At 42.6% G+C, this 14818-nt stretch overlaps 1 pseudogene; it reads right to left on the bottom strand.

Moving 5' to 3' along the window:
- Positions 1-4087: 4087 nt before the first annotated feature.
- Positions 4088-14818, bottom strand: part of LOC103741217 — a 23616-nt pseudogene continuing 12885 nt past the window's right edge.

Here is a 14818-nt window from a genome sequence, read left to right as displayed (position 1 = left end):
GGGGGTTCTCCTTGTAGAACTCTTCTACAGGATTGGTGGGCTTTTCTGGGGCCATATTATTTTTGTTTTCCACTTTATTATTCTTTCATTGTGGTTTCAGCATGTGAATTTCTTTTGTTGTTTATGATTCTGATATGAGAATTAAGTTGAAGTATGCTTCTGTTTGTATTATCCTGGTGCCTAGATCCTTTAATGGTTATGTAAAGCTGGTTGGTACAGGGTTCAGGTTCTTTCAGGTTTATTTTGGAGGGAACTGATGGCTTCAGATCAGCTATTCAGAGGTACCCAGAGAAGCCCAATTCAGGTTCTAGTCAGGTACACTCAAGCTTCCTTCACCATGTGGAGGCAGGATCTAGGGTCTCTCAGGCAATTCTGTGTGTTGTCAACCCTATGCCAGAGGGAGGCCAGAGGGGGGCCAGAACTTGGCACTCTCTGGTGGTCTGCTGAGATCCCAGCCTTAGCCTATCAAAGCCAGATCTTCCCTGGAGCCTTGGGAGGGGCCTCACAAAATCCCAGGCCGGGGGATGGTATGGTGCAATTAGGGGAATCTCACCACTACAGTGGAGGCAGGATCTGGGGGCTGTCAGGCTGTCCCGTGGGTTCTCAGGCCCTCTGGTAGTTGGAGGCCAGAGGGAGGCCAGAACCCCACATTCTCTGGTGGTCTGCTGAGCTCTGAGCAGCTACCCCGATGGAGGAAGTCCGAATCCACCCTCTCAGGCTGTCTGCTAGGATCGCCAAGAAATATTATTTTCAGCAAATCCAAATTAACAAAATTAGAGATGAAAGGGGAAACATCACAGCAGACACACACACACACACACACACACACACACACACACAAATCCAAAACATTATAAGGGAATAATTTTTTAAAATATTTTTTAATTTTTTAGAAGAAGCATTTCATTACAGGTTTAACATACTCAATATCAGTTTTCAGAGCAAAGATACATCTCTTTCAAAGGTGGCTATAAAAGTTTTAGGTTCGCTGTTGAATTAATACAGTTATACAATACTGAACTCAGTATAAGCCCTGCAAGACATAAAATTGAATGAGTTTTTAACCTTTAAAAAAGATCTCCATTTCATTTTAAAATATACTGTTTCTTACAGAAAGACTCATTGTTTTTGCTAATAACACTGAGATGTTGGTGCATGCATTGCTAATCTGTATGTATCTGAGTACTACTAGTCATAGTCGGTGGCACGCAGATCCTTGGCACCTGTGTATGTCTATAAAGTCATCAGGTAGATTTCAATGGTAATGTTTATCACCTCTACTAATTAATGTGACATAAATTTTTATGCTTTTTCTTCAAATATAATTCATTTTTAAAAATTTGTTGATTGTGTGTGTGTGTGTATGTCACACAGAACATCCCAAACCATCTTACTCAACTATACACCCATTTCCAAGATGGCACCCTCCCATAGCCTCCCTCCCCGACTACAGCCCTTATACTCTGTCATCCCTGATACTGTCTGCTGTGTTGCCGGCACCCCCAGTCATTCCCCACTACTTGTCCATCTGGTGAATCTAGTCAGCCTATCTAGAGGTCTTTGTTTTAGGAAGGTCAGCTTTTCCTCATCTAGCAGCAATCAGTTGTCAATATGAAGGGAATAATTTTTTAAAACTATACTCTATAAATTGGAAAATCTAAAAAAAAAAATGAATGAATTTCTAGGTTCACGGAAACCACCAAAGTTAAACCAAGACAAGATCAACAGCTTAAACAAATGGAGAAAATGACATGGCAATACAAAACCTCCCAACTAAAAAAACTCAGGCCCAGATGGATTCAGAGCAGAATTCTGCCAGATATTCAAAGAAGATCTACAACCAATACTTCTTTCAAAAAGATGCAGACAGAGGGGGAACTCCCAAATTCCTTCTATGGGACCAGCATCACTTTAATACCAAAATCAGGTAAAGAAAAAACAAAAAAGAAAACTACAGACCCGTGTCCTTAATGAACATAAACTCAAAGATTCTCAACAAAATTCTCACAAACCACACACATCAAAAACATCATCCATCATCATCAAATTGGCCTTATTCCAGAGGTGCAGGGATGGTTTAATATATGTAAGTCAATCAATGTAATAAATCACATGAATGAACTTAAAGACAAAATCATATGGTCATCTCAAGAGATGCAGAAAAAGTCTTTGACAAAAATCCAACATGCATTCATAATAAAAAGTCCTAGAGGGAATTGGACTGGAGAGAATAAACGTCAACATAATTAAAACTATGTACAACAAACCCACAGCCAGCATCATCCTAAATGAAGAGAAGCTGGAAGCATTCCCATTAAAATCAGGAACCAGACAGGGCTGTGAACTATCTCCACTCCTTTTCAATATAGTGCTTGAAACTCTTGCTAGAGGAATAAGACAAGAGAAAAAAATCAGAGGAGTATTCTTTGGAAAAGAAGAGATCGAATTATCACTATTTGTAGATGATATTATGCTTAAGAGATCCCCAAAATTCCACCAGAAAACTACTAGAAATGGTCAATTCTTTCAACAAAGTAGCAGGCCATCACACACTCCAGATACTCTACCTAGAGGTGGGCAGGCCCCTCTGATGTACATCACCAGAGATGACTTGGACTTGAGTCAGTTGGTCCTCGTCACCAGTTCTGGTGCTTTACTTTGAACCATGAAAAAACAAGGTTTGGCATCTGAAGGACTGTGAAGAGTATCAACGCCCTCTCCCATTTATCTGGACAGCTGATCCAGAGAAAGCCTGTTTCTCCAACTCTAACATATCTACCCCAAGATATTCTAACACAGATGGAGCTCCTGACCTGCCCGTCACCCTGAAACCTGTACCCCACCTCAAGTAGTGTTACATGCAGGACAGGACTCCATGTGTGTCACAGCCCTTCCCCTCTACTAGTTCATGAGCAGTTCCAGGGAAAGAAGTATTTGCAGTGTTTTCTCAGTTTATTCTAAAGGCACTAAAAATTTATTATCTTACCTTTGAATGGAGAAATGGCTTGTCATATCAAAAGACAAAAATCTGTACCATAGAGCATTTCTGCTCCTACAGAGACTATTTATAAAGCAACACTTGATTATCTGTTATACATCAAATCTTGGGCTCAGGGTTTTTCTTAATATTTTATTTATTATTTGTATTTTATGTGTATGAGTGTATTGCCCGTGTGTATGTGAGTGAACCCATGTCATGCAATGCTGTGGAGGTCAGAAGAGGGCTTCAGATTCCCTTGGAACTGGAGTTAAGGATGGTTCATAGCTATCATGTGGGTGCTGGGAATCAAATCCAGGTCCTCTACAAGAGCAGTCAGTGCTCTTAACCGCTGAGCCATCTCTCTAGCCCCCAGGATATTTGGGGGGATATTTTTGAGACAGGGTCTCCCTGTAGCCACAGCTGTCCTGGATTCACTATGGAGACCAGGCTGGCTTCGAACTCACAAAGATCCACCTGCCTCTGCCTCCAGAGTGCTGGGATTAAAGGTGTGTGCCACCACGCCCGGCTAAGGATATTTTTAATAAACAAAAACATTTGGTTTTCTAAGAATTATAATATTTGTAAAATAATTGTCAGAACAAACCTGAAAAGGTATAAATCAAATCTGTAATCTCATCAGCAAACAGCATTCACAGACTCAGCAGAAGTTAATGCTTCAAAGTACTTCCTTAGGGAGCCACACACAGCACAGTGCTCACTTCTCTAACAAGTGCTGTCACTAGCTGCTGTCTGTAAAGCTGAGGGCAAGCAATGCTTTAATGTTCTGTTAAGTGTTTTCAAACAAGCAGAAATGTCCTGAAAATGAAAAAAAAACCAAGTATCCCAGGTTGCTACTATTGATACTGACACTCATGGGAAAACAAAATGTACATGGAATACCAAAGGCTGAATTTATATGACAGAAAAAAATTGCGAGAAAATTGCAAATCAAACTTCAGGAAACAGTACATCTGAAGAGCTATTCACTTCCTTATCCAACATCTTTCTGAGCACCTGGAACACCTTGAAGGGCCTCTGACACTGACAACACAGCGAGGAGGGCCTCCAGAGTCACCGGAAACCACTGCCTAGGACTTCAGGCTTACTCTATAACAGGTTTTGTGACTCATACTCAAAATTCAATCTGTGATTGACATTAAGTTCAGACACATCAAAACCTAGAAGTACAGAGGGCTTGCGAGTTTTTATTGCTTTCATGCAAATATATCTTCTTTTTCCAAAAAAATAAAGCCACGTCAATTTTCCACACCCACAAGAGTGAAGAGAACAGTTCCACTTCTTTCTTACTAGGATATGGTCACTTATGAAAATAGTCTCTTAAGAAACTGTGTCTTGTCCTCATAGGACCGGCCTTCATACTTATTGGGATCTAACGCTAACACCTGGAGTGAGTCATCACTGGCCCCTGGTCCCTCTGCCCTGCTTTCATTCCCCTGTCTCTTCAAAGGCACAGCACTCAGTCCTTTCTCTGGACCTGGGGCTGCATCAGTGTTAGGATGAGTAGGGCCTTCTGCCCCTAAATGGACTTCTGGCAGCTTTCTCTTTACAGGAACAGTAGAATCGGGAATCACTTCCCCATTGACTAACAGAAGTTCACTGCTCTCCATAAAACCTGGCTGGACTTGTAGGTCTGAGCTGCTATTGGGAGCACTTCTACATCACAGCAATGGACAGCAATGGCTGCCAGGGTTGTATTTCCAGTGTAGACCCCACAGCAGTGGATGCACTTGAAGGTTGGAGACCTGAGCATTGTGTGGACTGTGGACATGATGTGGTGCCTCTCCTTCAGATGCAGCTCATAGGTGTCAGCAGTCAGGAACGTGCCAAAGCAGAAGAGGCAGGTCGGCTTCTGTTTACTGGGCATCTTTGGCACAACCTCAGGCTGAGGCCTCGCCTTAATATACACAGGCACCAGTGACTTGGAGTGTATCCCAGCAAGGATGGTCAAGTACACCTCCTATTCCCTGAGTTCCTCTCGTGGCAGTATGGTGATGAAATCAAGATGGGGGAACAGAAGGTTGCCATTAGCATCCATTATAGTAACCTCTGTTACTATAATCCACAGACAGCCTTTTCTTGCCCAGATGCTTAGTCCTGCTATGTTCCACAAGGCCCCAGACATCATGGAAAGTACATGGACAAAATAAGCACCGCAAGCAGTGCATGAGCAAGTGGTGCATCAGCTCCTCCTGCAAGGCCCCAGGCTTTTACGAGAGGGGCAGCGCACTGTCTTTGCCCTCATCCACTTCAGAAACGGTTTCAGGTCCAAGTTTCTCACCAGACTTGGCCTCACTCTGCTTGTGAGCCACTTCCATGTGAACCTGGTAGACATTGGAAGGGAAGAGCTCATTGCAAACTGGACATATTTTCCAATGCTCGGCTTGTTTGAGTGCCTGGTTCGCATCTGCCATGAGAAGTGGCCTGAACAAACACACTAGGGGCAGTGCTCACTATCACCTGTGGGGAGGGCAGGCTGGGCAAGGAGCTGGCCATCCGTGTGCCAGAGCCTGAAGAACTGCAAGAACAGCATAACCACTTGGGGTGGTGCAATCGTTGCAAGACCTCCACCAGAGGTCACAGGCAGAGTGACAGACACGGGGGCCAGGGTATAGGTGGGGATCCCATTCATCTGTTTCCCTGTGGGAATGAGCTGTCTGAGAATAGAGCCCGAAGTAAGGAAGGTAGTGTTCTGCAAAGTTCCAGCTCTCACTGGCTGGCTCACAGGCAGGATGCTGGTGCTGACAGACTGACTGAGCTGCAGTACACCAGGCCTAACTGATGGGCCAACAGGAAGGACTCCTGATGTGACCAGTTGACTGAGCTGAAGAACACCAGAGCTCACACCCTGGTTCACAGGGACAGTACTTGAGGGGGCCGTCTGATTGGAGGAGAGCAGTCGGGTGGCACCGCTTGGCCTGCAGGGAGAACCCTCAAGGGCACTGTCTGGCCAGGAGAGAGAACCCTCGATGGGGCCATCCAGCCAACAGGAAGAACTGCAGACTGGACCACGTGTCCAGTGGGTAGGACCCAAGAAGTTGCTGTCTGTCAAAACAGCCTTCTTTCACATCCTCCCTGGTCCTGCATGCCATCCTGACATAATTTTGCTTGGTGGATTTATCATGGTGTCACAAGTATATATGGCTGCTTGTTTTTGTTCTGTTTTATATAGAAACAATGATCCATGTAGTCACAAACTTTGATTTACATATGTGTCTTTTACACCTTTGACAATTTCTGGAATAAAGTAGGTCTTCAATGATTTTCTGTTAAAATAAATGACAGCAAAGACAAGTGGATGCAGTGAAATATAGTATCACAGGCTGTAGTCAGTGGGAGCCTGGGGTCTATCTGACTATAGCAGGTTAGGAAAGAAATGCTTTCTTATGCTTTTTTACTTATTTAACAATATTTTTAAATTTATTTTTATTTTATGTGTATAATTGTTTGCCTGAGTGTATGTAAGTGCACCTGTGTGTAGAACACCCAAAGAGGCCAAAAGAGGGTGTCAAATTCCCTGGAACTGGAGTTAGGGACAGTTACCCACCATGTGGATGCTAGGAACAGAACCTGGGTCCTCTGCAAGAGAAGTCATTGCTCTTAACTGCTGAACATCTCTCCAGCCCCTTTATTTAATAATATTTTTGTTGACTCTGAGAATTTCATACCATATATTTTGATCATATTCTGAACCCCTCCCCATTTCCTCTCAGATCAGCCCCCACCTCCCTCTCCCTTCATGTCATGTTCTCCATTATTTTTCTTAACTCTCATTGAATCTAATTTGTTCCCCAAATAGTCTTGGCTGTAGGTCTGTCTCATAGAGCACGGTCAGCCTAACTAAGATCACATCTTTAATGATAACAGACTCTCCTTCTCCTTGCATCTATCAATTACCAACAGTTCTTCAGATAGGATGGAATTTTGCTTTTACTTCCCCCCTCAATGCTTGGATTTTGTCTGAATTGGGCTTGTGGAGATCTTGTGCATGCTGTCACAGCACTGTGGATTCATACATGCGACTTCTCTGTTGCCTCCAGAAAACATGGTTTCCTTGAATTCGTCTACCTCTGGCTCTTATAATCTTTACACCCCCTCTTCCCTGAACCTTGAGAGGAGACAGGATAATATAGATGTCCCATTTAGAGCTGAGCACTCTGCAGTCTCTTGTTTGCACGTCATCGAACAGTCACGGATCTCTGTGTTAATCACCACCTGTTGCAAGAAGAAGCTTCTGTGGTGAGGGTTGAGAGATGCACTGATCTATGGGTATAACGACAAGTCATTAAGCATTGACTTCATACTATATCCATTTAGGAGAGTAATAGTAGTATGTTCTCCCCTACAGCCTGTGACCTATCTAGCCACAGGCTCTTGGTCCTGATAACATGGTAACCCTCTTGTGAAGCTGGCCTTAAATCCAATCAGAAAGTAGTTGCTTACTCCCGTAACATTCATGCCACTATTGCCAGGCCAGCCATTATTGAGGTTCGCAGGATTCTCAGCTGTGTAAGATCAATGATTACTTTTCTCTTTTGGTAACATGCATACTACCTTCCAGAACTATGAAAGCTATTCAGCAGAAATGAAGCTTTCTGAGGCCAGCACCAGCTTGATTTCTCCACGTTTGTTCTACAACTCACAAATGTAGTATCTTCAGCAATAGAGTCTTACCATCATGTTCTGGAGGATAACCAAGAGCAATGGCAATAGCCAGAATTGTTTGAGGGTTTGTGGGGCCCCTTTAATCAATCATTTCAAAAGCAGGATCCCATTCCTGGCATTGGACTTTTTATATGCTAGCCTGTGGTATCTGGTAGAGGCATCATTCTCTCATTATAGGGTAACTCCATTTACTCTTTTTATATTTATATATGTACATATTTTATGAAGCTTCTACAGTTACCAGGTTTCCATATGACTTTTTAAAAAGGCCTTTAGTGTTAGTTATCTCTCCTTGTACTCCCTCCTCTACCCTGCTCACTGTTTCCCCAAGAACGGTAGCAATATACACTGCTGTTTATCCTATTTAACCTTCCTGTTCCATTACTCCCCACCCCCTTATTCCATCTCCTATAAAATGGAATGTCTACTATATTGATCATCTTTCACTTATGACATCAATATTTTGACATTGTCAGTGTTAAGACCTCATATACTATCTTTTGTTTGTTTTCTGAGACAGAATCTTACTGGCTGACCTGGAACTATGTAGACCAGGTTAGCCTCCGACTTACAGGGATATGCCTTCCTCTGCCTCCCAAGTTCTGGGATTAAAGACATGTCCCACCACATCCAGAAATCTCCCAAACTTTTATTAGACAGCCCCATGTATTGATTTTTCTTGCCATGTATTATCAAATTGAACTAGATTCCCTTTCACTCAGCTTCTCAGCATAACAGTTGATGTGGAAAGCCTTAAATAGAAAGAATTTGTTTTCTAAGGGCCCTGTGCCGAGTGCTTAGTCATAAACAAGACAAGCACCATTGTAGTATAAGACAGGAAACAAACATTAAAGGGATGTGTTGAAATAGCATCTCCTCTAACAGGTGGGTGTGCAGAAAAAGGAAAGGTTCTAATAGGAATTAACAGTAGGAGTCTGACTGGGCAGTGAATGGGTAAGTGCATCCAAGGAACTGCTTTGTAGGCTGAGATCCAAGAATGAGCAATGATTATTAGTCATGGCATAATCAAAGGCAGAGAGATAGGAAGTGTGTGTGTTTCCTAAATGTCCTTTCTATTTTTATTATTTGTTTATTTTTTATTCTTTGATAATTTCCTACATGGATACAATGAATTTTAGCTATGCTCACATCTGGAAACTTACTATTTTATAAGTTAATTTTAATTAATTATTTTTATTTTATGTGTATGAGGGTTTTGTCTGCATATATGTAAGTGCACCCATGTCGTGAATGCCTGTAGAAACCAGAAGAGGGCACCAGATGCTATGGAACTGGAGTTACAGATGGTTGTTAGCCACCATGTGAGTGTTGAAAATTGAACCCAGGTCTACTGCATGAGCAGCCAGTGAGTGTCCTTAACCGCTGAGCCATCTCTCCAGCCCCTATAAGCTGAAGGAGGAAAGGGGGCTGGGGGGAGATTTAAGTGGGAAGGAGGGATGGGAAGGTAAGATAGAGGAGATGGTGGGGGATGGATAACTAGACTAAGGATGTTCACAAAAGCCATATGGAAACCCATTATTTTATAAGATTCATCTCAAAATCTGTAATTAATGGGGTTACCCTACATGGGGGATAATTAATGCTCCTCTCAGAAGCTATAGGTTGACAAATGAAAAACCCATTGCCAAGTATTGGAGATCTCTCCTCAAGTTGTTGGCCAGAGGGATCACAGAGACCCCTTAAACCAATACAGGCTATTGTCATTGCTCTTAGTTGCCCACCAGAACTTGATAGTAAGTCCTACTTTCTGAAATGCCACACACTTTGGTCACAGGACATGGAGCTGGTTCTGAACTGGAAGCTTCCTCCCTGATGGCTAGCTTTCATAGTACTAGAAGGTATTATGCAGGTTGATGGTGGGGAAAATCATCAGTAGACTCACCCAGCTATGACCCATGTGAACTGCAAATAATGACCTGGCCTTCATTGGTGCAATAGTAACATGAATGTTTTGGAGCAAATGATAGATTTCTGATCAGGAGGAAAGGCATGCCTGGTACTATAAATCTGACCAAGAACCCATGGCTGGGGAGCTCATAGGCCCCAGGGGTGAACCTACTACTATTATTTTGCTAAATGAACATAGTATCAAACTGCATTCTAGACATGTATATCTATACCCATAGATTAATGCAGCTCTCAAATCCTCATTAGAGAAGCTTCTTTTTGCAGTGGATAATGGTTAATACAGAAACTCATGCCTGGCCAAAGTGTTGAGAATAAGAACCTGTGGAGTGCTCAGCCATAAATGGGACATCTTTAGCACACACACAACCTAAAGGCCAGGAACATTGTATGCTTATTCTTTTTAGAGCTGTGTATTCAGTTCATTAATGCATTTATTGATTGATGATTTGTGGATTTGGTGTTTAGTTTTGCAGTTTTTAAAAACATTGTTTATTGATTTGGTTAGTTTTTGTTTATGTGGATGAGTGTTTTGCCTGCATGGATATAAGTGTACCTGTGTCCTGAAATGTCTGTGGAGGCCAGAAGATGGTGTCAGATCCCCTGGAACTGGAGTTAAGGATGGTCGTTAACAACCATGTGGGTTCTGAGAACCAAACCAGTGTCCTCTAAAAAAGCAGCCAGTGTTCCTAACTGCTGAGCCATCTCTCCAGCCCTTTCAGTTCTTTATATATTGTAGATATTAATGCCCTATCTAATGAATCATTGGAAAAGACTGTTTTATAATCCATTTCTTCACTTTGCCTGAAAACTAGGAATTTCCATCTTTTCTCTCTCACTCCTGTTTCTGCCTAGAAAATTGTTAGACACAATAATCTGCCTAGAAAAATCTTAACCAAAATCCATAAATTCACTAGGTACATTTACTATGTTCAGTGTTATCACAAATGTCATTTTAAACAGGTTTCTTACTCAGATTTAAGAAAAGTGTTTTCAGGACTGGAGCGATGGCTCAGCAGTTAAGAGCACTGGCTGATCTTGCAGAGGACCCAGGTTCATATCCCAGCACCCACATGGCAGCTAATAACCATCCATAACTCCAGTTCCAGGGGATCTGACACCCTCTTCTGACCTACGTGGTGGGCAATGCATGACACAGGTGCACTTACATGCAGGCAATATGCTCATAAAATAAAAATAATAAAATAATTTTTTCAAAAAGAAGTGTTTTCTTCTAAAATTCCAGTAATAAATTTCTCCTGTTCTCCAATGTATCACCAAGGTTTGAACTAGGACCCTTCTAGCCTTCATGATTTTCTCAGGGATCTTATAGTGTCTTTGCACTACCCAGACTCTGGTCAAGGCCATATGCTGTGGTATCTCTGCCAGGGCAGCTCCTCTCCGCCATGACCCATTTTGGGTCTAGTGAGATGACCCTTTCTTAGTAACCATCAAAACTGTAGTAGGCGAAAACAACCATTTTATCATTTTTAAGAATTTCCTGTTGGAAAGGAGCTGGACATGGTGTTGTACACGTGTAATCTCAGAACTCAAAGGAGAAAAATTACAAGTTCAAGACCAGACTCAGATACATAGTGAGATACTTATTAAAAATTAAAAATTTGGGGGTTCTGGAGAGATGGCTCCATGGTTAAAAGCCCTGGCTGCTCTTGCAGAAGACCTGAGTTGGATTCCCAGAACCTGCATGGTGGCTAACAACTGTTCATAATTCCAATTCCAAGGGATCCGACGCCCTCTTCTGACCTCCGTGGGCACTGCACAGTATGGGTGCACTTACATACATGCAAGCAATGCACTCGTACACATAAAATAAAAAATAATAAATAATTTTTAATTAATTTTTTAAAGTGGAAAAAACTAACAAAAAGCTGAAAAATAATTTGAATAAGGCATGATGTAAATGGTTTCTCTGCCTCATTATTGCTGCCTCAGCAAGGAAGATTTGAAGTTGAGGTGACTCAGTGCCCAGGAGTTATAATTACCTGGAAGATTCATTTGCATGAATGTCTATCACCAGTGATGCAATGCCTCAAAGCTCCTTCCAGTTAGAACTCAACCAGAACATTCAGATGTGGCTTTCCTTTATGCCTTAGGTTACTAAAAGCAAGAGAGGGCTGTGTTCCGAGAGGGAGCATCTCAGAAGACATCAAGCAGGAGAAGACACACCCACAAGGAAAATATAGGGAAATAGCAAGGTTGTTCCCCTAGTTTAAGACTCAGGGTGGTGTGAAGATCCTGGAAGATCTTTGAGTAGAAACTTCATGAAAGTTATAAGGGTCCCAATTTGAGTCTTGGTCAAATGTTGGAGAACAGGAAGAATTTGGTGCTGGATTATAGGAAAAAAAATGTATGGTATCTAATATTATAGTTACCTTCTTTAGTTTTTTAAAAAATATTTTATTTATTATGTCTATTTTATGTGTATGAGTGTATTGCCTGCATGTATGTGAGTGCACCCGTGTCATGCAATGCAGTGGAGGTCAGAAGAGGGCTTTGGATTCCTCTGGAACTGGAGTTAAGGACAGTTTGTAGCCTCCATGTGGGTGCTGGGAATCAAACCCGGGTCCTCTGCAAGAGCATTCAGTGCTCTTAACCACTGAGCTATCTCTCCAGCCCCTATAGTTACCTTCTTTGTAAATTGCATCTGACACCCTGAGATGGCAGGTTCCCCACTTCTCACAGCCTGACTTCTCATGTTTCTGCCATCTTCAACTTTCTCTTTGTAAGATAATTTAGTTTATTCATTGACAATTTAATACATGTCTATAATGTACTTTGGTCTTTCACTAGCATTGCTATCACAGTTGGGTCAGTTGTCAACTTGATACATCCAGGAAGAGGGAACCTCAAATGAGGAATTTCCTCTATTGCATTGTTCTGTGGCCATGTCTGTGAGGCATTTTGTTGATCAAGTAATGTGGGAGGGCCTAGCACACTGTAAGCAGTGCCACCGCTGGGCAGGTGGTCCTTGGTTGAATAAGAAAGCAGGCTGAGCACAGGCCAGAGGAGGAAGTCAGTAAACAGCATTCCTTTGTGGTCTGTCCTGCAGCTCCTGTGAGGTTCTTGCTTAAGTTCTTGCCCTGACATCCCGCAATCAATAGTAAACTGAGACATGGAAATGTAAACCAAATAAACCCTTTCTCTCCCAAGCTAGTTTTGGTCAGTGTTTTATCACAGCAATACAGATGCAAACTGGCCGGGTGGGGTGGCACACACTTTTAATCCCAGCACTCGGGAGGCAGAGGCAGGTGGATCTCTGTGAGGTCGAGGCCAGCCTGGTCTACATAGTGAGTTCCAGGTCAGCTGGGAAACATTGTCTCAAAAAAGACAAATTAGTCTCACCTCCCTCTGCTTCCCTGGGCCTGCAGGACTGCAGCAGGCCTCTCTTTCTACCCACAGGCCTCTCTCTGGGGTAAGTCCACTGCGCCTTCTGTAAGCAGGCCTCTCTTTCTACCCACAGGCCTCTCTCTGGGGTAAGTCCACTGCTCCCTCTGTGCCTTGACTCTCCCAGCCTCATTCACCCTCCCATCTCCGCTGCCATTCTCTCCTCCAAGTTTGGGCCCTGCCCCATTCCTTGTCTTGGGGCCCAGACACCTGGGGAATCAATACTGCTCCCTGATCCTTTTCATCCAGATGAACGTAATGCCTTCTCTGGGCCCCAGGAGCACTGCTTCTGGGCCTGGCCCCGCCCTCAACTCCCTCTGCTTCCCTGGGCCTGCACCACCTGCCAGCCTCTTTCTGGGACGCTGGGGGAGACATTTCCTCTTCCTCATCCTTTGCATCCAGACCAACCCAGCTCCTCAGTGCAGTCCCCAGGAGGCCTTGGGGCTGCTTCCTGCCCCATTTGCCTTTGCATCTCTTGGTGGCACGGCCACCAGCTGCCCTAGACCAGCATCTTTCTTGGGCCAGGCTCCCAGGTGAGTCCAACCCCCAAATTTCTGAGGTCAAAATCGTTCCTGGAGGGATCCAGACCTTAGGACAGAGCCTGAAAATATCTGACCCTCACCTGAATTAGACCTTTGTGGGAACTCCTGAAGACAAAACCAATCCGGCCACTCCAATATAAAATCAAAAGAGAGAACTGGAAGCTTAGATGAACCAGCTTTTCATGCCCAAAATGTAAACCACAAAGACACATAAAGTTCACAAAAAGAAGCAGACCTAAACTTGAAGGCCTGAGTCTCACACAAGAATCAGAAACAACAAAAGAAATTCACATGTCAAAATCACAGAGAAAAAATAATAACATGAAAAACCAAAATAACAAAACCCCACCAAATATCAATAGTCTTCTAGAGGAGTACAATGAGAACCCCCTGGAGAAAACACAGGACATGGAACTCAAAAGAACAATTATAAAAACAATAAAAAGACTTCAGTGAATTTAAAGAACAAAGAAATCAAAGAACAGAAAGATGATAGGGATAAACTTCTGAATGAATTCAGAAAAGAGTTAGAAATATTGAAGACACTCATGCTGAAATGAAGAAGGAAGTGAAACACCCAGTAAGCCAATTAGAAATGACAGGAGAAAGCCTCATCAATAGGATGAATGAAATGGAAAACAGTGTATCAAGACTGGAAGATAAAGTGGGCGAACTAGACCACTCAAGCAAAGATTATGAAAAATTTAAGAAAGCACAAGAATGGAATATGCAGGAATTGTGTGACACCATAAAAAGACCAAACTTATGAATCATAGGCATATAGGAAGGAGAAGAATCCCAAGATAATGGCATGGACCAGATCTTCAACAGAATCGTGGAAGAAAATTTCCCAAAATTAAAGAAAGACATGCCCATACAAATACAAGAATCATACAGAACACCCAACAGACAGGACCAGAAAAGTAACTCTCCATACACATCATACTAAAAACACTAAACGTACAAAACATTGTGGAAGAAAATTTCCCAAACTTAAAGAAAGACATGCCCATACAAATACAAGAAGCATACAGAACACCCAACAGACAGGACCAGAAAAGTAACTCTCCACACACATCATACTAAAAACACTAAACATACAAAAAAAAGACAATTATGAAAGGTGCAAAAGAGAAACAAGTCACACATAAAGGAAAACCCATTAAGATTGCAGCTGACTTTTCAGTGCAAACTATGAAATCCAGAGAGCCTGGACCAAAGTATTCCCAGTTTTAAGTGACCACAGATGCCAACCCAGATTACTATACCCAGCCAAAATGTC

Source organism: Nannospalax galili, unplaced genomic scaffold, assembly GCF_000622305.1.
Source record: "Nannospalax galili isolate Female #2095 unplaced genomic scaffold, S.galili_v1.0 scaffold1991, whole genome shotgun sequence".
Taxonomy (NCBI): domain Eukaryota; kingdom Metazoa; phylum Chordata; class Mammalia; order Rodentia; family Spalacidae; genus Nannospalax; species Nannospalax galili.
This window is presented reverse-complemented; position numbering and strand designations above follow the sequence as displayed.